At 47.4% G+C, this 21477-nt stretch overlaps 1 protein-coding gene across 2 annotated transcripts in view; it reads right to left on the reverse strand.

The window, feature by feature from the left end:
* Positions 1–21477, reverse strand: part of MINDY4 (MINDY lysine 48 deubiquitinase 4) — a 171139-nt gene that overhangs the window by 116450 nt on the left and 33212 nt on the right. The gene's annotated exons all lie outside the window — the stretch shown is intronic.

Here is a 21477-nt window from a genome sequence, read left to right on the forward strand (position 1 = left end):
TGCCACTTTTTAGTGGCCCAGTTCTGTTTATACTCCTTTTTCATATGACCTACCGTTCTTTGATACAGTTAGAACCATGCATTACTATGCATTATGGTTCTCTATGACCAGTGTGGTCAAGCAGAGGTTAGTTTACCTCAGTAAGTCATTTTATTGATTAAGGGCCTGATTCAGAGCCGCTCGTAAGCGACCGCTCGTTCGCTCGGAGCGATGTCTGCCCAACTGCGCATGCGTACGGATCGTAATACGCATGCGCGAACCAGTCAGTGCGGCCGAAAATCGTTTGTCCGCTAAATAGCGAATGCCTGCTATTTTTAGTGACAGAATGAGGCGTATGTGGGTGGTAACAGGGGAAGGTGCTTGAAAACGGGGAGTGGAGATCCGAACGCAGGCGTGCTTAAAGGTCAAAACGGGCGTTTTAAGGGTGTGCATAATTAATACAGCAGCGTCATTGACCACGTCACTTGGTTATTTTATAGCCAGAACTGCTCGCAAGATTGTGGTAGCAAAAACCAACCACAAGAATAGCGAGCAGTTCATACGCTGGTCGATGTACTCGATTAATCTAATAAATAGCGGACATGACGTAGGATGCGAGCGGCCAGGGGGCGTATTTTTTAAAAAAACAACCGCAAGTTTTGTTCGCTCGTTCAGACCTAGAGGCGTGAACAGACCGCAAAGAGCGAACGGTTCATTTGAATAGCCACCCCTATTTTCAGGACGAACGACCGCAAATAGCGTCCGGCTGTTTGTTACAGTTACCCACATGTACCACTTTGTCACCCTTTCATTCACCCGTTTTTTTATTATTAGATGTATGCCGCAATTTGGTGCATTATGTTGTCTAGTTTCATTGAGCAGTTCAACACTGTTGCTGCCGTTTAACATCTGAGGCAAGCTTTCTCCCCAGTGAGTGCCGTTAGCGGCAGGGAGTTTAGCAGGCTTCAGCTATAGAGATATGTCTGTTTATTATCATCGGGTTGCCCTGGTTACTCACCATGGCAACCACGTTTGGTGCGGCTACATCACCGTGTATGCGCTCTGTCCCACCCTGATGACGTCATCGACGGCATGGTGAGCGCTGCACGTGGTCACTATGGGATGTCACTTGGTATAAAGGTATGCACTGTATATTCTGTCTCCAGTTCTTGATAAAACTCGCCAGACTGCAACGTTGAACTTTGACCTACCTGAGTCGTGAGTCTTATTTATCCAAGCCCTGTGAGTGCCGCTGTTATTTCTACATATATATATATATATATATATATATATATATATATATATATATAAACACATATATAAACACACACAGACATATTTACCCACTCTATCTGTATAGTCTGGGAGGCTCCTTTTTTTTTTAGGTAGTACCCCAGAAGACTGAGCGGATCTCCCGCATCCCGCCCACTTTCTAGTGAAGTGGGCAGGATGGGGGGCAAAATACCGGCAATTGCGATTGCTTAGTTGCAAAAATTGCCCACCCCCACAGTGGCCAGCAGCTGCAAATTAAAGGAGTTGAAGAAAGCAGGTAAGCATGCATGTGTGTGTTAATGTAGGTATGTGCATACATACATCCGCACGAATAAAGGATCCTGGCACCTCTTCCCACCGTCCACCCATCCCACTCTCTGCTCTGTCCCACTTTCTCTCTACCCACTACTCTGATATTGGGGTTTGGGGGAGGGTTAGGCTGCAGGGTGGGTTAGGTTTAGGCTGTGGTGAGGTAGGATTAGTTTCAGGCTGTGGGGGGAGGGAGGATTTGGTTTAAGCTAAATGGGGGAGGGATAGGTTTATGGTTCCGGGGGGAGGGAGTGGGGGAGGGTTAGGATACTGGCCGACAGGTGTCGGTTTCCTAACCCTGTCAGGATGCCGGCGTTGGGATTCTGACTGCCGGGAACACGAGCGCCTGGCATCCCGTACCCAACCCGGGTATCTGGGATGAACACTTAAAGAAATATGGCAATAATCAGTGAACAATTTTAATTTTTTTTACACTCAAGGAAAGGCAGACTATACAGTACACACACTTTCACATAAAAAAAACATTTTTTTTTTTTAATCGCTCCACTGCCTCAGCTTTAGTCACATCTCCTGCAGTGGCATAAAATAGGCCCTTCGCAAATTTCAGCTCCAGGCCCACGTGGCCCTTAATCTGGCACTGTTGTAGAGTGAATGACAGGAAGTACCGTTTGTGGGTGGTGAGGGGGGGGGTGGTTGACCGAACGCAGGTGTGTCAGTGCGTCTCAACGCTGTTACAGGGGCGTGTATAATTAAGCCCCTGCAACGTCATACGCAGCCTGAAATCTAGATACCGTCAGGAAGTTTAGCAGTTTGTGAGTGAGGTCTGACCTGCCTTAATTGTGCGTGAGGCTCCGATGGTACCGATGTTTTCGCAGACTTGCAAGGTATTACGGATGTGAGTATCGGGAAGTGGGCTGTGGCGGCATTGCAATTGCAGTCATTTGCATAATTGTGCAGCAGAACTGCGTACTAGCTTGCTGCCGCCATCGCACCAGCGATCCTTGCTGAATCAGGCCCTCAGTGCAGAATAGTATCAAAAACATCTAGTACAGAATATAGAATATATATCACGCTAGAGCATTAACGCTTAAATGCTAGGGCACATAATGTAGAAACCTCCATTCCCAATATGCATTAGATAATCATATATAAACAGCATTGAGCAAGATCCAACCATAGTCTGACTCCCGATCAATAAACATAACATAATATTTAGAGTCTAGGTAAAGTATGCTGATCCGGCAGCAACTTAGCATGTGTAGATTGTAACCATCTTTACCAAATTCGGTCAAACTTAGATTCAGCTTTACTGGTAGTATATAAATACTGCTCATGAGATATTGTGGTATTAACTAGAGCTACCCACGTTTGAAACTCAGTAGTAGCCATCCATGCTCTTGCTATACATATTTTGCCCAAGTTACATAAATGAAGAATGTATTGTCTAGTGTACCTATCAAAAACATCCTCAGCCAAGTACCAAGAGTACAAACTGCCGGAGTAAAAGCAGATTGGGGTATATTTGATGATGCAATCCCTGGCCCCAGAAACTGTGCACCTTTGGGCAGGACCAAAGGAGATGTCAAAAGGTCTCTTGGGAACACCTACATTTAAGACAAATATCATCAGCACGCCCCCAAATTGAAGGAGAGGTACAGGGGTGAGGTAAGTCCTGTGTAGTGTAAATAATTTAATTTGCGGGAATCTAATACCCGTCGTGGATTCTCTTGGACTTCCAAGGGCCAGAGACCAGTATTCATTACACATTGGGTCAACCTCCACCTCCCACTTTTGTTTAAGACTTGGAAGGTTAGATGAATGGTGAGCATTCATAATAAAAGGAGTGAAGACATGAGAGAGCTCTACGAGCGTTTAGGGACAATAGGAACAACTTGAGCACAGAGCCTCATTCAGAGTCGGTCGAAGCGGCCGCACGGTCGTACGCCACTGATGTTCGCTTAACTGCGCATGCGTAAAGTTTGCAATGCGCAAACTAGCCGCTATGACACAGCCAGGTCGGTAGTTTGAGTGACAGATTGAGGCGTTTGTGGGAGGTAACAGGGGAAGGTGCTTGAAAACGGGGGAGTGGAGATCCGAACGCAGGCGTGCCTAATTATGCGAACGGCGTTTTATGGGAGTGCATAATTAACAAAGTAGTGTCATGGCACACGTGACATGGGAGGTGTTTACACTGACATGATCGTAGAGCTTAAGAGAGGGTATGGTCAACCTTAAGCTCTACGACCAGTTCCGATGGTCTCGATTAATCCTTATATGCCCGGAGATGACGTGTAATGCGTACAAGAAGGGGGTGTATTTTTTGTCTTCCGGCCGCTTCCTCCCCTTGGTCGGCCAGCTACCGATCCGAACTTAGGGACGCAACTTGTGAGGGAGTAATTTGCATATCCGGCCCCTTTTCCCGTACGACCGTGCGACCACTTCGACCGACTCTGAATGAGGTCCAGAATCCTGTAACATCAGAGGTGCACCGCAAATTGTGCATCTAAAGCGGGTCTAAAGCTGGGTACACACGTGAAGATTTTCTGTCCTTCCATCCAACTTGTTGATTGGTTGGAATGAAAATCTGGTAATGAATGGGAGTAACTGATGATCAGCAATTTGCTCCTAAATGCCAGAAAACAGATGAAAATGGTCGTCAGACAAGTTTGTTAAATGTTTGATCTAAACAATTTGTTCAAACAACAGTTTTTTTCACTTTACCGGCATTTGGGAGCAAATTGCTGATTGTCATTTGCTTTCATACCTTACCAGATTGTCATTCCAACCAATCAACTAGTTGGATGGTTGGATAGAAAACCTTTACGTGTGTACCCAGTCTAAGCTGTAAATATCTGAAGAATAGTGTATGGGGAAGATTGAATTCACTACATAATTGGGTAAATGGTTTTAGAACTTTATCGTCATAGACCTGTCTCAACTAGGGGTGTGCACCGGCCACTTTTCGTGTTTTGTGTTTTGGTTTTGGATCTGGATCTTTCTTCGTGTTTTGGAGCTGGATTGGTTTTGCCAAAACCACCCTTCCGTGTTTTGGGTTCTGGGTTTTGTGTTTTGGATCTGTATTTTTTTTTAAAAAAGCATAAAAACAGCTAAAATCACAGAATTTGTTGGTTTCTCTGCTCCTATGCTATTATTAACCTCAATAACCTTAATTTCCACTCATTTCCAGTCTATTCTGAACACCTCACACCTCACAATAGTGTTTTCATGTCCAAAAGGTTGCACCGAGGTAGCTGGATGACTATGCTAAGCGACACGAGTGGGCGGCACAAACACGTGACCCATCTAGGAGTGACACTGCAGTGGCAGACAGGATGGCAGTTAGAAAAACTAGGCCCCAAACTGTACATAATGCAAAGAAAAAAAAGAAGTGCAAGATGGAATTGTCCTTGGGCCCTCCCACCCACCCTTATGTTGTATAAACAGGACATGCACACTTTAACAAATCAATCATTTCAGCGCCAGGGTCTGCCACACAACTGTGGCTGAAATGATTGGTTCGTTTGGGCCCCCACAAAACAAGCTGGCAATTAATGTGTCCCTGCACAAACTGGCTCTACGGAGGCAAGATGTCATCCTCATCCTCCTCATCCACCGATTCCTCACCCTCTTCAGTGTGTACATCCTCATCCTCACAGAGTATTAATTCGTCCCTGCTGGAACCACAGGTCCCTCTGTACGTTCTGGAGGCTGGTCTCCCTGGAAGAGTTGATAATTCATTTTATGAACATCATCTTCTCCACATTTTGTGGAAGCAACCTCCTACGCCTTTCGCTGACAAGGTTCCCGGCTGCACTAAACACTCTTTCGGAGTACACACTGGAGGGGGGGCAACTCAGGTAAAATAGAGCCAGTTTGTACAGGGACCTCCAAATTGCTTCTTTTTCCTGCCAGTACAGGTACGGACTGTCTGACATGCCTACTTGGATGCTGTCACCGATGTAATCCTTTAACAGACAGACGCACGCTTGTCGCTGCTGCTTTGAGGATTCAAGTGCGGCTACAGCCCACACAATTCACAAAGACAGAAAAAAAAAAATAATATTTTTATTGTTTGTGGAGCACACTTTGAGGGTTACACCACCCTTTAACAGACAGACGCACGCTTGTCGCTGCTGCTTTGAGGATGCAAGTGCGGCTACAGCCCACACAATTCACAAAGACAGAAAAAAGAAGAAGAATATTTTAATTGTTTGTGTAGAACACTTTGAGGTGTCACCACCCTTTAACAGACAGACGCACGCTTGTCGCTGCTGCTTTAAGGATGCAGGTGCGGCTACAGCCCACACATTTCACAAAGACCGAAAAAAAAGAACAATATTTTAATTGTTTCTGTAGCACACTTTGAGGGTGTCACCACCCTTTAACAGACAGACGCACGCTTGTCGCTGCTGCTTTGAGGATGCAAGTGTGGCTACATCGCACACAAGTCACAAACACATTAAAAAAATAGTTTTTTATTTTTTGGAACACTTTGAGAGTTACACCACCCTTTAACAGACAGACGCACGCTTGTCGCTGCTGCTTTAAGGATGCAGGTGCGGCTACAGCCCACACATTTCACAAAGACCGAAAAAAAGAACAATATTTTAATTGTTTGTGTAGAACACTTTGAGGGTGTCACCACCCTTTAACAGACAGACGCACGCTTGTCGCTGCTGCTTTAAGGATGCAGGTGCGGCTACAGCCCACACATTTCACAAAGACCAAAAAAAAAAGAACAATATTTTAATTGTTTGTGTAGCACACTTTGAGGGTGTCACCACCCTTTAACAGACAGACGCACGCTTGTCGCTGCTGCTTTAAGGATGCAGGTGCGGCTACAGCCCACACAATTCACAAAGACAGAAAAAAGAACAATATTTTAATTGTTTGTGTAGCACACTTTGAGGGTGTCACCACCCTTTAACAGACAGACGCACGCTTGTCGCTGCTGCTTTAAGGATGCAGGTGTGGCTACAGCCCACACATTTCACAAAGACCAAAAAAAAAAGAACAATATTTTAATTGTTTGTGTAGCACACTTTGAGGGTGTCACCACCCTTTAACAGACAGACGCACGCTTGTCGCTGCTGCTTTGAGGATGCAGGTGGAATCTAGACGGGATTTGGAACCGAGGACACACTACCTCCATCAATTGTCTAAATCCCACTGCACTAATGTCGGATACCGGACGCACGTCTAACACCAACATAGCAGTCAAGGCCTCAGTTATACGTTTTGCTTCAGGATGACTGCTGTCGTACTTCATCCTCATCGCTAGGGACTGTTGGAGGGTCAATTGTTTAGTAAAAGTAGTGATGTTCCTACTTCCTCTCTGGGATGATGAACAACTCCCAGCAGCAGCAACAGCACTAGGAGGAAGAGGTTCTTGATCTTTCCCTATTTTATTTTTATCGGAGAAAGTTTGGTCCTCCATTTATGTTATATTGATATATATACGTGTGGCTAAAGCGCACACAAACACAGAAAATATTATTTTATTTTTGCTGGAGAGTAGTGCACTTTGTGGGTTACACCACCCTTTAAGAAATGAGCCAGCCGGCTCTTTACTTATGGGACACAGGCGCACGCTTGGCGCTGCTCCTTTGTTGATGCACGTGCAGCCACAGTGCACACAATTGGACTGGAGTGTACTTTCGGGGGTTACAGCACCCTTAACGGTCAAGCCAGCCGGCCCTTTACTTATGACACAGGCGCACGCTTGGCACTACTTTGTTGATGCACGTGCGGCTACTGCGCACACAATTCACAAACACAGAAAATAATTTTTTTTTGGTTTGGACTGGAGTGTACTTTCGGGGGTTACAGCACCCTTTAACGGTCAAGCCAGCCGGCCCTTTACTTATGACACAGGCGCACGCTTGGCACTACTTTGTTGATGCACGTGCGGCTACTGCGCACACAATTCACAAACACAGAAAATATATTATTTTTTTAGCACTTGGGGGGAGCACCCCTGATGGACAGAGCACCCCCTGGACAACACTACAGCACTCCTTTAGGACTGGGACACTGCACAGGACTTTGGAGTGGACACAGCCCCTATGGAGAACTGACTGCACAACACAGTCCAGCCAGCCCCTATGGACTTTGAAGTAGTGGACACAGCCCCTATTAACAACAGCAGCACAGCACAACACAGCCAGCCCCTATGGACTTTGAAGTAGTGGACAACAGCAGCACTACACTACACTACACTACACTACACAGCCCTAACTCCCACCCTCCCTCTTCACTGTCCACAGCCGAGTGAGAAAATGGCGCCGACGCGGGTACCTTATATAGGATCCAAAACCCGCGAGACTCGGAAGGCGGGATGATGACGTTTTGCCTCGATTTCAGATCCGAGTCAGGCGGGAAAAGTCGAGCCTGATTCGGATCGGACTCGGATCGGGGGGGCTCGGGGGGGTTCGGATTTCAGAAATCCGAACCCGCTCACCCCTAGTCTCAACACAGGTATTCCTCCGCTACCCCATACTGCTTCCGCCTCTAAGGATGACAGTAGTTCTGGCAATGCTGTGAAACCCAGGAGTTTATTAGCCAGTACCCATTTTTTAACAGCTTGTAAAAGTAGCTGGGGGCCAATTGTATATTCCTTATTTGCCAATAAGGGCCTGCAAGGATGTATGTCTCGGTGTTGCCTGAGCTACCAGCAAAGTGTGAAGGGCATTTACTGAGGTATCTTGCAGCCAAAGCCTCAAGTGTGAAAGTTGAGCTGAAAGTAGTAAAACTGAAAATGCGGCAATGCCAGACCTACATCGGATTTGGCTCTAATAAGAGTATTGTAACTAATTCGAGCTCGTTTATCCACCCAGACCAGAGAAGAAACCAAGCCCTCCACTTTGCGGAATAATGATATTAGAAGATATATAGGGGACTCCATCTTAACCAGGTTGGGTCTACCAGTTAATGTAAGGAGTAGTTTACTCCAAGATTGGGTTTTGATTAAACAATTTCATTATGTGAATTCCCGGCAGGGGTGCTGAGAGGAGAGTGGCAGTACAAAGTATTTGGGCCTCACAAGGTAAGATGGCATTACCACATCCCCTCAAGGACTTCTACATAGGACCCCCAATGGTGTTTGGACACAACCTGCCAATACCGGGGCTCTGTTCCTGTATGTTCCTCAAAAAAAGTTTTGTTTCACCATCATGGGTAGCATGGTTGATGCAATGCTTAGCATTACTGCCTCACAGCACTGAGGTCTTCCCATCAAGACCCAAGCGGTGTGGAGTTTGCATGTTCTCTCCATGTTTGCGTAGGTTTCCTCCCACACTCCAAAAACATACTGGTAGGGTATTTGGAATCTGACAAAAAAAAATAACCCTAGTGTATATGTGTGTGTACATGTGGTAGGGAACATAGGCCCTGATTCAGAGCTCGCTCTGAATCAGGGCCGGCCTTCTTGTTTTTTAGAGCGGCCTCCTGTCCGCTCGCATAGCTGTGGGTGACCACCCACAGCTATAGCGAGCGGCCAGGAAGATGGTCGCGATGGTCAAGACCATCGCGACCATCGGGCTTGCGACGAGACCCTTGTGGTAGGGTCTCGTTGCCGCAAGCCCCAGAGAGATTTCGGCTCTCACATGGGAACACCTCCGTTTGGGCAGAAACACCCCCGGCCCGCCCACCAAAAGGGGCGTGCTGTCAATCAACATCGACAGCACGCCCCCTTTTGTACGAGATCCGTAGCGACGGTTTGCCCGTCACTATCCGGGTCTCGCGCATGCGCACTGGGCCACCATCGACCCGCTTGCGAGCGGGTCTGAATCAGGCCCATATATTGTAAGCTCCACTGGGGCAGGGACTGATGTGAATGAGCAACTTATTCTCTGTAAAGCACTGTAGAATATGTGTGCGCTATATAAACTGGTAATAAATAAAATACCTCATCTGTGCATTAAATTGAGTACATCTTTTAATGGTCATAGGGCCTGATTCAGCAAGGACCAAAATTGCAAAGCTGCATGCAGGCTATAGATATGATGTACGCACGCAGGCTATAGATATGATGTATGCATGCAGGCTATAGATATGATGTATGCACGCAGGCTATAGATATGATGTATGCACGCAGGCTATAGATATGATGTATGCATGCAGGCAGCTTTGCAATTGTGATCCTTGCAATAATGCAAATGCAGCAGGAGGTGCATGACACCCTCTGCTGCATTTGCGATCCCTGCACTGTGACGGAGGTTGCAAGCTGGGATTACCATTGCGACCATCCGTGGTCGTTGGTCGCAATGGTGGGCTTCGCCTCAGCTTACTCAGGCTGGCCAGCTTGCGAGCCCAGCAGACTGCTTACGTCCACGCAGTCCCTAGGCAGGCCACTCCCTGAAAAAGGGGCGGACATGCCCAGTTTCCAGGAACAACGGCAGCCCCCGCACCGTCCCTTAAATGCCTCTGCCTGTCAATCAGCAGAGAATTCCCAGGCTCGAGGCTGAGCATGCTGCAGAGGTGATGTGTTTAGGCTCTGGAGCAGAGAGCTGGCTGCACTATTCTTACAGGGCTTCCTGTCTGCCAACACACTGGGGTATTGGCGTCAGTGCAGGCTGGAAACACATGCTCTGCTTTATTAGGGATACAAGGCTTAGAGGATGTAACGCTGGCACATTGGTAGGAAGAAGACAGGGAAGTAGTAAAGGAGCAGATTCTTCATTATTTCCAATGTATGGTATTCCTGGGTTATTTAAGGATTCGTTCCCAGGCCCTTCCAATTATTGTATGCTGTATTTCTGCAGTAGTGAGGGGCTGCGTCACTACATGATGAGTACAGGAGAGAGGGGCTGCGTCACTACATGATGAGTACAGGAGAGAGGGGGCTGCGTCACTACATGATGAGTACAGGAGAGAGGGGCTGCGTCACTACATGATGAGTACAGGAGAGAGGGGCTGCGTCACTACATGATGAGTACAGGAGAGAGGGGGCTGCGTCACTACATGATGAGTACAGGAGAGAGGGGGCTGCGTCACTACATGATGAGTACAGGAGAGAGGGGGCTGCGTCACTACATGATAAGTACAGGAGAGAGGGGCTGGGTCACTACATGATGAGTACAGGAGAGAGGGGCTGCGTCACTACATGATGAGTACAGAAGAGAGGGGCTGCGTCACTACATGATAAGTACAGGAGAGAGGGGCTGCGTCACTACATGATGAGTACAGGAGAGAGGGGCTGGGTCACTACATGATGAGTACAGGAGAGAGGGGGCTGCGTCACTACATGATGAGTACAGGAGAGAGGGGCTGCGTCACTACATGATGAGTACAGGAGAGAGGGGCTGCGTCACTACATGATGAGTACAGGAGAGAGGGGGCTGCGTCACTACATGATGAGTACAGGAGAGAGGGGGCTGCGTCACTACATGATGAGTACAGGAGAGAGGGGGCTGCGTTACTACATGATGAGTACAGGAGAGAGGGGCTGCGTCACTACATGATAAGTACAGGAGAGAGGGGCTGCGTCACTACATGATGAGTACAGAAGAGAGGGGCTGGGTCACTACATGATAAGTACAGGAGAGAGGGGCTGGGTCACTACATGATGAGTACAGGAGAGAGGGGCTGCGTCACTACATGATGAGTACAGGAGAGAGGGGCTGCGTCACTACATGATGAATAGTTTTCTGCATATTAATACATAACAATAGCTAGCAAAGCTTGCTTGGTCCTCTCAGATTAAGGGCCTGATTTAGAGATGGACTCAATACCGATGTTTGCTCAGTTGAGCGATTATCGGCAATCTGCGTGTGAGTTGCATTGTGCATAAGTCAAGTTTCCCTTTCGTTGTCTCTTGCAGTGAGGATCTGTTTGCAAATTGACTGACAGACAGGGGCTGTTTTTGGGCAGCAACGGGGGAATTGGGGGTGGCAACAAAAACGTGTTGTGACCTTTTTCAGTAAGTGTCTAAGCCTGCGACTGCGATCCAGTATGCAGTAAAAATAACTCTGGCGCTACCATAGGGTCCGATAATAGAGTGATCTGCGATCGATGCTGCATCTGTGTACGCAGTTACTTGGGTTTGCAATAGGCGTTTCAATACAAATCCAGACGGCTGAGACATTTGCATTTTTCGCACAGCCGCTGCGTACAAATTTGCAGCTGCGGCGGCGGTATTAGCGTACAACTCTGGGTCAGGCCCGAATTAGGACACAGGATTAGGAAACAGGGCACCTAGTTTAATCGTATAGACCTTACAAGTACATACAGATGTGTAATTACTCCTTATACATCTTTGCTGCAGTCGCGCTAAAAAGCCCCTCCTAGTCGCACCGCATTGCTGGTATAAGTCGCAATGGGGGGAGACTAGGACGCACCAGCAGACTGTGCTGATTAATTTCATATGCGACACTATATTTGTGTGCGACTGATGCTGGCTACACACTGGCAGATACACTGTGCATCGGCCAGTGTGTACCAGCGATATGCCTGTGAACAACGTTGTTTTTAGACATATCGCGTCAGCTGTGCTGCACAGCCGATGCCCAATATATCTGCAGATATACTGGGGCATTGTGCTGGGTGTACGGGCGGTCAGCCGATCGCCCGTACACTTGCTGCGGAGGCCGCGGAGTGAGGTGCACATTTACCCCCTGGACCCTGAGCTAGCCAGTCCATCCCGATTACCGAATTTTCTGTAGACCAGTCCGGCGTCGACTGGAAACATGACAGGTGGCATTGTCGTCCTGATAAAAACGTTCATTGTTTGCGCAGAACTGCAAGTGCATGGGCCTCCCTACCAAGTGTTCTTGTCAAAACCAGCACATTAGTGGAACTCGTGTGCAATGGTATGCATGGTAGGCATGGTATGCATTTCGCTTGCATTGGGGTTGTCCAATAATTTTTGTCTACATAGCGTATATATCTACAGATCACTCGATCTGCAGATATATCTGTAAGGTGTGTACCCAGCTTGAGTCTCGGAATCTGTATACAATGTGATAACATGTAGCAGCCGCAGCTTTTTTCATTCCAAGTTCCATTGTGCTCATATACAGACTCAGGTGCAAATGCATATAGATATACAAGTGTCGCATGTCACATTAATCAGCACAGTCTGCTGGTGCGTCCTAGTCGACTTAGGCCCGTATTCAATTAGAGGCGAAAAGTTTCGCCTGTCCGACTTTCCACCTCCTTCGCCTGTTTTCAGAGCCGGAAACTTTACCCGGACGTCCCCACTTTTCGTCCTATTCAAGTCCAAAACAGGCGAAAACGCAAACCGGCGAATGCGCAACAGGCGGAAAGTACTGTCAGAAGTGGGGAATCAGTCTGTACCCCAAAAAAGGATGCACTAACATAAGGAATCAATGTAGATGTGTACTAATAGCCCTAATAAAAGTGTTTGGGGTACTTAAATTGCTTCTTATAAGCGTCTTTGTAAAAGTGGTGAAGAATGGCATAAAGCTGTATTTTTTTGTGGAAATAAGTAGTCAAGTCAGATTTGGGGTACTTGAAAATGGGTGCTAGTATATTTTTATGTCTCTAAAGTGAACTTTTATAAAACGTCAAAAACGCACCTGCAATCCCTAAATCACCTGTTTTTATGCTTGTCCCCCCACTTTTTACTTTTTTGCTCCCAAAATGAAAGTCATTTTTTAAACATGTTTTGGTTGATTTGTCCTTTGGGGGACTGTCCCAAGAATTCTGAGTTGTTTCCCCACGTTTGCACCCCAAAGTAACAATTTTGCACTTTATTTCTACTTTTCCGCCTACTACAATGCATTGAGTTTCCGCTTAGGCGAAATCGTCCTGGAATTCAACATGGAGATATTTTGAAAACAGGCGGAAAGTCCAAATCCGCAAAAACTTTTCGCCAAACGGCCCTTTTCGCCTCTAATTGAATACGGCCCTTAGACGCATATAAGACAGAAAAGACGCCCGACGTTAGCAGAACAGCATGGGACCTTGCGGCTCACTCACGTCAGGCAAGTCGTGCAGCAGGGCGTATTGAGGCTGGATGTATGAGGATATATCTAGCGTTCCCGCTAGGCTGTTTTAGCGGGGCACGGCGCCCTGCCCTCCTTCTGGAGGGCAAAAAGCACCCTGCCATAACAGCCTGCGGGAGCCATTCTTACCCGCGGGACGCAGTGTCCCGCGGGTGGACAAACATGCGGTGACCCGGTCACCGCCGGAGAATAGACGCCGGGCGCATGCGCCCGGCATCTATTCTCCCTTTCTGCAGCGCTTGGGGGCTGCCCGGCATGTCCGTAAGTGCCGGGCACGCCCCCAAGTATGACGAAAAGGGGACGCGTCATATAGACACGCCCCCTTCCCTTTCCATAGCCACGCCCCCTTTTCGCACGCGCCTTCAGCGCGCGCACAAGATTGCCCTCTCTAGCTCCGGCGCCCTGCCTGCCGCCGGAGTTAGAGGGAACACTATATATCTGTACAGGACCATCATGATTTTAGTGTGGAGTCTGCAGCGACAGGTCATTATTTATCATGGTTCCCTGGATATTTGGTTTGTGGATCAAACTAATAATCAATTCAGAAACGTTTCACTTTGCCCACTAGGGTCTTATGGGGGTTTAACTAAAATGTATGCAGATTTTTTTTTTACTTATATCAGAGGGCACCAGGGGCATTGGAGTACCGCCATTGATTCAATGGCAATGCAATTTTGTATACATGAAAATAATTAACTGCAGTACACACGTCTCTCCATGTAGAGCAAGTCTAAACTCCTCAACATGAAACTAAAAGGAGGTTACCAAGCCGACAGCTATTAAGATAAATTGTACTGTACTACGGGCCACAAACATCTCCCATCTGTGATGTAAATAAATAACCTGCCTCCACGTTACCATAAAACTAACTTCTCCTCAAGTCGCTTCCTCCTCTTATTCTTCCCTATCTCCGCCATAAAACTATTTCCTCCTTCGTCTCAATGTCACTCACACATCCTTTGCTGCAAAACATCCTCCATGTGTCATATAAACTGCGGCAGCCATCTGTCCGCCATCGGCCCTCACCGCTTGTTCCTCAACCGCACATCTTGTAAGAGGAAGACTGGGAAGGTTTATGGAGGATGGAAGACGTCCGCCTGGGCTCATTCTGCAAGGAAGAGACCCGTTTTGGAATACATACCAATAGTTCCGTACTTAGAGTCCATATTTCCTTTAAAATAAAATGTCCTTCTTTAAGGTCTGATGTACAGAACTACATGGAAAAACTATTTCATTGGCTTCTAAAACTATGGGTATGGTTCCAAAATGTGCAATAATGTCCACCATTTTGTATACAGTAGCAAATGTGAAGGTTAGCTCTACATAAAAAATTAAAAAAATACTTGAATAGGTTAAACCTTAAGGATATAATGTTTTTAATGAATCACCTAATCAGCATATATTGTTGCTTACATACTAATATTAGATACACGTCACTCTCTAACTTAACTGGCTAATATTTTTTCAAAAAACATTCCCAATATTTTTTTTTTAATTATTATTATTATTTCAAATTATGTAAATAAAAGCTATTTCAACCTGATTCAATATAATTTTTTTTAACAAAAATGTTAAATCAAGTTTAAATAGCTATTAATTACATAATGTGATGATAAAAAAAATTACCATTTTGGGGAAGTTTTTGAAAATAAAATGACTATTTAAAAAAAAAAAAAAAGCTGGGGATAGACGGACAGCGTGCGTGTGTGTGTTTAGCGCTCAGTCCATAGCTGGAAGGCTGTGGCGTTTTCAATTTAATGTTAATCACTGATCTGTTGCATACAAATTTCAAGCGCGGCACGCTATCTTTATATTTGACATTCAGAGATGTACGCAATGCCGATATTTACGCAGATTGAGCAACTGTTAGCCAATGCATATGCGTGAAAACCGCACTGTGCACGCGCAGCGATTGGTTTGCGATTACGCTCACACAGAGGCTCTGATTCAGAGCCGGACGCTTAGACAGAGCGCTCGCTCTGAATCAGGGCGTCTGGTTTTTTTTATGGAGCGGCCTACCGGCCGCTCGCATTGCTGTGGGTTACCACCCACAGCTAATGCGAGCGGCCAGGATGATGGTCGCGATGGTCAAGACCATCGCGACCATCGGGCTTGCGACGAGATCCTTGTGACGTCAGTGGGGCCGCCCCCAGACGGTAGGCGTTCTCATGGGAACGCCTCCGTCTGGGCAGTCACCCCCCCAGCCCGCCCACCAAAGGGGACGTGCTGTCACTCAACATCGACAGCACGCCCCCTTTGGTGCGAGACTCGGAGCGACGGATTGCCCGTCGCTATCCGGGTATCGCGCATGCCGGAGCCGGCTACGTCGTGCGCATGCGCTCAGGGCCACCATCGACCCGGTTGCGAGCGCTCAGCGGTTGCGACCAGGTCTGAATCAGGCCCAGAGAACTCATTTGCAAAGTGAGTGACAGGTAGTCAGTGTTTGGGGAAGGTGATGCGGGCTGGCTATGCAAACGCAGGCGCTTCGGACCATTTACACTCCGTTTCATGGGCGTGCATAAATTAGCCTTTGCCATCTTCTTTGTAGCATGAGAGCTCTCAACGTGTCAGGAGAGATGCAGTGTTTGAGACCGGACAGACCTAACTCAGAAATTGCCTGGCTGCCCGATCTACGTCCATGATCCCGATGTTTACGCTGATGCCCTATGCCCGGGCAAGTTGTACAAGACATTAACATATGTTCGCTAATGTGATACGCAAGTACACCGCTGAACGCAAATTCCTGATTATCGTGAGTCTGCGCATGCACAGGACCTATTCTGTGCATGTGCAGAACGGGTTTTGCGTGATCGGGTTTTGCGTGATCAGGCAGAGGCATATGCAGGCACCCGTATGTCTCTGCCTGATTGGCAGGCAGAGGTGTTCACAGGGCGGCACAGGGGCGGGGACGGCCTGCGTTTCCAGAAACGGAGGCTCGTCGCCCTCATTTTCCGGGAGTGGCAAGGCCAGAATCTGCGGCCATGAACGCATGTACCTAGCCTCGCATGCCGGATGGCCTGCGTAAGCTGAGGCTTACTCAGCTGGCTGCGCCGCCCGATGGTCTTGATGGTGATCCCAGGCTGGGCTGGGATCGCCGATGTAGCAGACAGTGGGCCTAAATCAGACCCGCTCGTGAGCGCTGAGCGCTCGCAAGCAGGTCGATGTTGCCCAAGTACGCATGCGCACGACGGAGGCGGCTCCGACGTGCGCATGCGCGAGACCCGAATAACGACGGCCAAGCCGTCGTTATGGGTCTCAAAACAAAGGGGGCGTGCTGTCGATGGTGGTTGACAGCACGCCCCCTTTGGTAGGCGTGCCGGGGGCGTGGTTGCCCAGACGGAGGCGCTCCCATGGGAACGCTTACCGTCTGGGGCCGGCCCCACTGACATCACTAGTGATGTCAGTGGGAGTGCTTTTGGCTCTGATAGAGCCAAAAGCACTCCAGGGCTTGCGGCAGCGAGACCCTACCGCAAGGGTCTCGTCGCAAGCCCGATGGTCGCGATGGTCTTGACCATCGCGACCATCATTTTGGCCACTCGCTATAGCTGTGGGTGGTCACCCACAGTTATGCGAGCGGCCAGGAGGCCACTCCAAAAAGGAGGAGGGACGGCCCTGATTCAGAGTGAGCGCTCTGTCAGAGCGTCTGGCTCTGAATCAGGGCCAGTGTCAGACACCTCCTGCAACATTTGTATTATAGCATGGATAGAATTGCAAAGCTGCTTGTGTGTGGCTTTGTTATTCCGTCCTCTGCTGAATCAAATACAAACTTGAGGAAAAAACACAATAAATGGAAAAGTAGCAAAATTGAGGCGAAAGTAGGCAGCACGGGAATCGCTCCATATGTGTAAATGGGACAGGTATATGAGAACGCATCTGTATTTTATACAGTGACACAGCAATGTCAGCCTGGGGTCAGCGGGATGTAGGAGTGTTGAAAAATAACTTATGTAAGTTTGGTGTAGAGTCGAAGTAATTAGGCAGAGTAGCTTATGGAGGTTATGTGGGTGGTTCTGGAATGTGATAAGCTGCCTGAAGAGGTGACTTTTCAGGGAACACTTGAAGGTTTGGAGACTATAGGAAAGACTTGCTGTGCGTGGGAAGGCATTCCACAGAGTGGGTGCAGAAAATTCCTGGAACTGTGACTGGTAGCGGGTGATGAGTGTGGATGAGAGACGTAAAGCGTGAGGGTCGAGCTGGGAGATATGCTGAGATAAGCGAAGTGATGTATGTTGGTGTAGTTAGGTTGATAGCTTAATGTGTAAGTAGAAGTATTTTTTTGTTTATATCTCTTTATTTATGAATGTGGAAACATACATACTACAATTTCAATAACAAACTGAACATACCTTAAGGAGCAAAAGATCCAACATACCATACATTGTAAAAATACAATATGAGACTATCAAACCATACTTGGTAACTATAGGTCCGAGGGGGGGTGAAGAAAGGAAAAAACAGAGGAAGAAGAAAAAGAAAAGGGGGGGATAAAGGCATCTACTACAAAAAGAACTATTACTCATAGAATTAGGGGATCGGTATGAATGACCCCGACGCCGGAAGACCGGCAGCAGTGAACATCCTGATAATCCCAAATCCCGACACCGGAAGACCGGAAGTAACACCGGAAGTAAACATCCTCAGGTAATTAAGGTAAGTATAAGTAACTCTCTCCCCTACCTAACACTGCCTTAGGGGCGCCTAACCCTAACCTCCCCCCTAGTGCCTAACTCCCCCCCCGTAAGTGCCTAAACCTAACCCCTCCGTCCCCGCGGCCTAAACCTAACCCTCCGTGGGGGGGTGCCTAACCCTAACCTTCCCCCCGGGGATGTTTAACCCTAACCCCCCCTTCCCCTAGCCTAACCCTAACCATCCCAGGGGGGCCTAACCCTAAGTCCCTCCCGGGAGCCCCAAACCTAAGCCTCCCCCCTTGGCTGTCCGCACCCGCCGCCCGGCTTACCTTCGTTCTGTATGCCAGGCGTCGGGCACCCGGCGTAGGGATAATGATAGGCGTTGGGATTTTGACGCCTATCATTAGTCCCGTCGGGATTGCACAATCGGGAAGCCAGCTGTCGGCATTTCGACCGTCGGCTTCCTGACTTCATCCCAGAACTAGGTAGGCTGAACAAAGCTTGTGTTTTCCGATATTAGTAGAAGCTATCATAAATAATACCAGGGATCTGTCTATGAAAATAAGAATACCAAGGCTCCCAAGTATGGTGACATATATCCACTTTGTCATGTAGAAGGGAGATATATTCCATCGAGGCGATGCACCATATTTTATTAATCAGAGTCTGTGTTGAAGGGGCTGCAGGAAGCTTCCAATGAGCAGCAATTATAAAGTTTGGCAGCATTAAAAATATGGCTACTGAGATTATTCCGTGAACTTAAAAGGGGGATGGGAACCTGCGCTTCGCTAGGGAACAGAGTGCTGGTCAGAACACTGCTTCCCGTCAGTGTGACGATCTTCACACACTGACAGCATAGAGGAGCAGGCAGCAGCGGGATAACGGGACAGCGGTGTACCGCTTACCTGGAGGTAAGCACGTCAGAAAAAGAAGGGTAAGTTGTGCAACTGGGGGTACGGGACGCTGCCCCACCAGGACACTCCCCCCAACATTATTCACATACATATACTGTGAGACTAAAGTTCAATTAAGAAATATATCCATGTAAACAATTAATCACTGGAGTGAAAAGTTTTCATTCAACCCAAGAAGTGTATTTCTGTACTTTTAAGTGCACTCAGCACACGGCCACATATAGGAGCCTTTTGAGACTCCAAGTACAGATTTTTTATGTCTAAATAAACCAAACATCACATTGGAAATGTTGTTGCCAGCACTGATTATTCATTGAAAGGGGTCCTACCATTAGTACAACTAATACCATCCCACGATTTCATAGAAGGCGCACATATTCACCAATCGCAAAACATAAATAAAACAAGACTAGCGCAGACCTTGTATGTATATATATACTGAGATTATTCGTAGGTTTGGAGGCCCCTTTTAAAGCTTTACACCAGAGAATGTGTAATGGGTCTCTACAGGGAGAGTAAGCAGTCACCCTGTTGATAAAGGAGAGCTCTCCATTCTAGTATGCCGATATCAAGGGACAATCCCATTAGGACCGCATTGCCTCCAACAAAGATCTGGGGACATAGGGTATACAGTATATGGTGCCATTATTCAGGGACCAAATACCATTGTGTGTAAATTTTATAGGAATTGTCCTTAATGTTGATACAGGTTGAGTCTCCCATATCCAAATATTCACGAAATACGGAATATTTTTAGCATGACTGAGATAGTGAAACCTTTGCTTTCTGATGGTTCAATGTACACAAACTTTGGTAAAAGCACAACATTATTAAAATACAGTATAAAATAACCTTCAGGCTCTGTGTATAAGGTGTATATGAAACAAATGAATTTCATGTATGTACACAAACTTTTTTATTTTTATGCACAAAATTATAAAAAATATTGTATAAAATGACCTGCAGGCTGTGGGCCTGATTCAGACCCAGTGGCAAGCGCTGTCCACTCGCAACCGGATCGATGGTAGGCCAGTGCGCATGCGCACGACGGAGCCGGCTCCGTCATGCGCATGCGCGAGACCCGGATAGCGACGGGCATTCCTTCGCTCCGGGTCTCGTACCAAAGTGGGCGTGCTGTCGGTGTTGAGTGACAGCACGCCCCCTTTTTTGGGCGGGACGGGGGCGGGCCGAAAGCTCTCTGGGGCTTGCAGCAACGAGACCCTACCACAAGGGTCTCGTCGCATGCCCGATGGTCGCGATGGTCTTGACCATCGCGACCATCTTCCTGGCCGCTCGCTATAGCTGTGGGTGGTCACCCACAGCTATGCGAGCGGCCAGGAGGCCGCTCTAAAAAACAAGAAGGCCGGCCCTGATTCAGAGCGAGCGCTCTGTCAGAGCGTCCGGCTCTGAATCAAGCCCTGCGTGTATAAGGTGCATATAACACATAAATGAATTCTGTGTTTAGATTTAGGTCCCATTCTCAAGATATCTCATTATGGTATGCAAATATTCCAAAATACCCCTGGTCCCAAGCATTTTGGATATGGGAGACTCAACCTGTATTGATTGAAGCTTTAGATACCCCATTGCCTAATATTTAACCATCCTGATTCTTCTAGAGTAATCCCCAAATCTTGTTCCCAGACCTGTTCAAAAGGTTCTTTAAAGTTGCTAGGTGGGGTGTCTAAGAGGGAGTATAAAATCGAAATGGTACCCCTGCGACCCGGATCGTAGATGCATAAATGCGTGCATCCTTCATCGCCCGTACTTGCAGGGCAACCTGATATCATCAGGTTCTGCAAGTAATGGGATGAGGAAGGGTGATGTCACAGTGTGGGTGCTCAATGTCGTTAATAACATTGAGCACATCAATTCCAGGGAAACACTAGACGATATCGCTCATGGAGCATATCATCTAGTGGATACCCACCTTTAGTTTACTCATCTTGCTCTCTTACTGTATAGATGAGTCCACATACACCTAGCCTCCTTGCGCGCTAAACAGCCCTTCTAGTCGCGCCATGCCGTGGTGTGACTCGGTAGCGCCAAGTGTCTTTTCATGTGACTTTTTACCTTCAAATGTGCATAGCGATGCGAATAGTTAGCAAAAGCTTCTGCTGATTAAAATGATATGCCTATATTCTGTGAGCGACTGCGGGTGTAACTGCTACATTACAGCGTTAGCGGCTGTAGCACTAACGTAGCATTTTGCATGCAGATACCCTTGCAGTTGCACACCGAATATAGGCATGCTGCATATCATTTTAATCTGCAGAAGCTGCTAGTGCTAAATAATTGTGACACTGTGCAAATAAGACGCATTTGAAGGTAAAAAGTTGCACGAAAAAACACTCGGCGCTACTGAGCCACACAGAGTTATGTGTGGGGCAACTTGTAGCGCACGGAGGAAAGATATATGTGGACACATCTGTATAAAGTTGGTGATTT

This window comes from Taudactylus pleione, unplaced genomic scaffold, assembly GCF_031769625.1.
Source record: "Taudactylus pleione unplaced genomic scaffold, aTauple2 ptg000314l, whole genome shotgun sequence".
NCBI classification, from domain to species: Eukaryota; Metazoa; Chordata; class Amphibia; order Anura; family Myobatrachidae; genus Taudactylus; species Taudactylus pleione.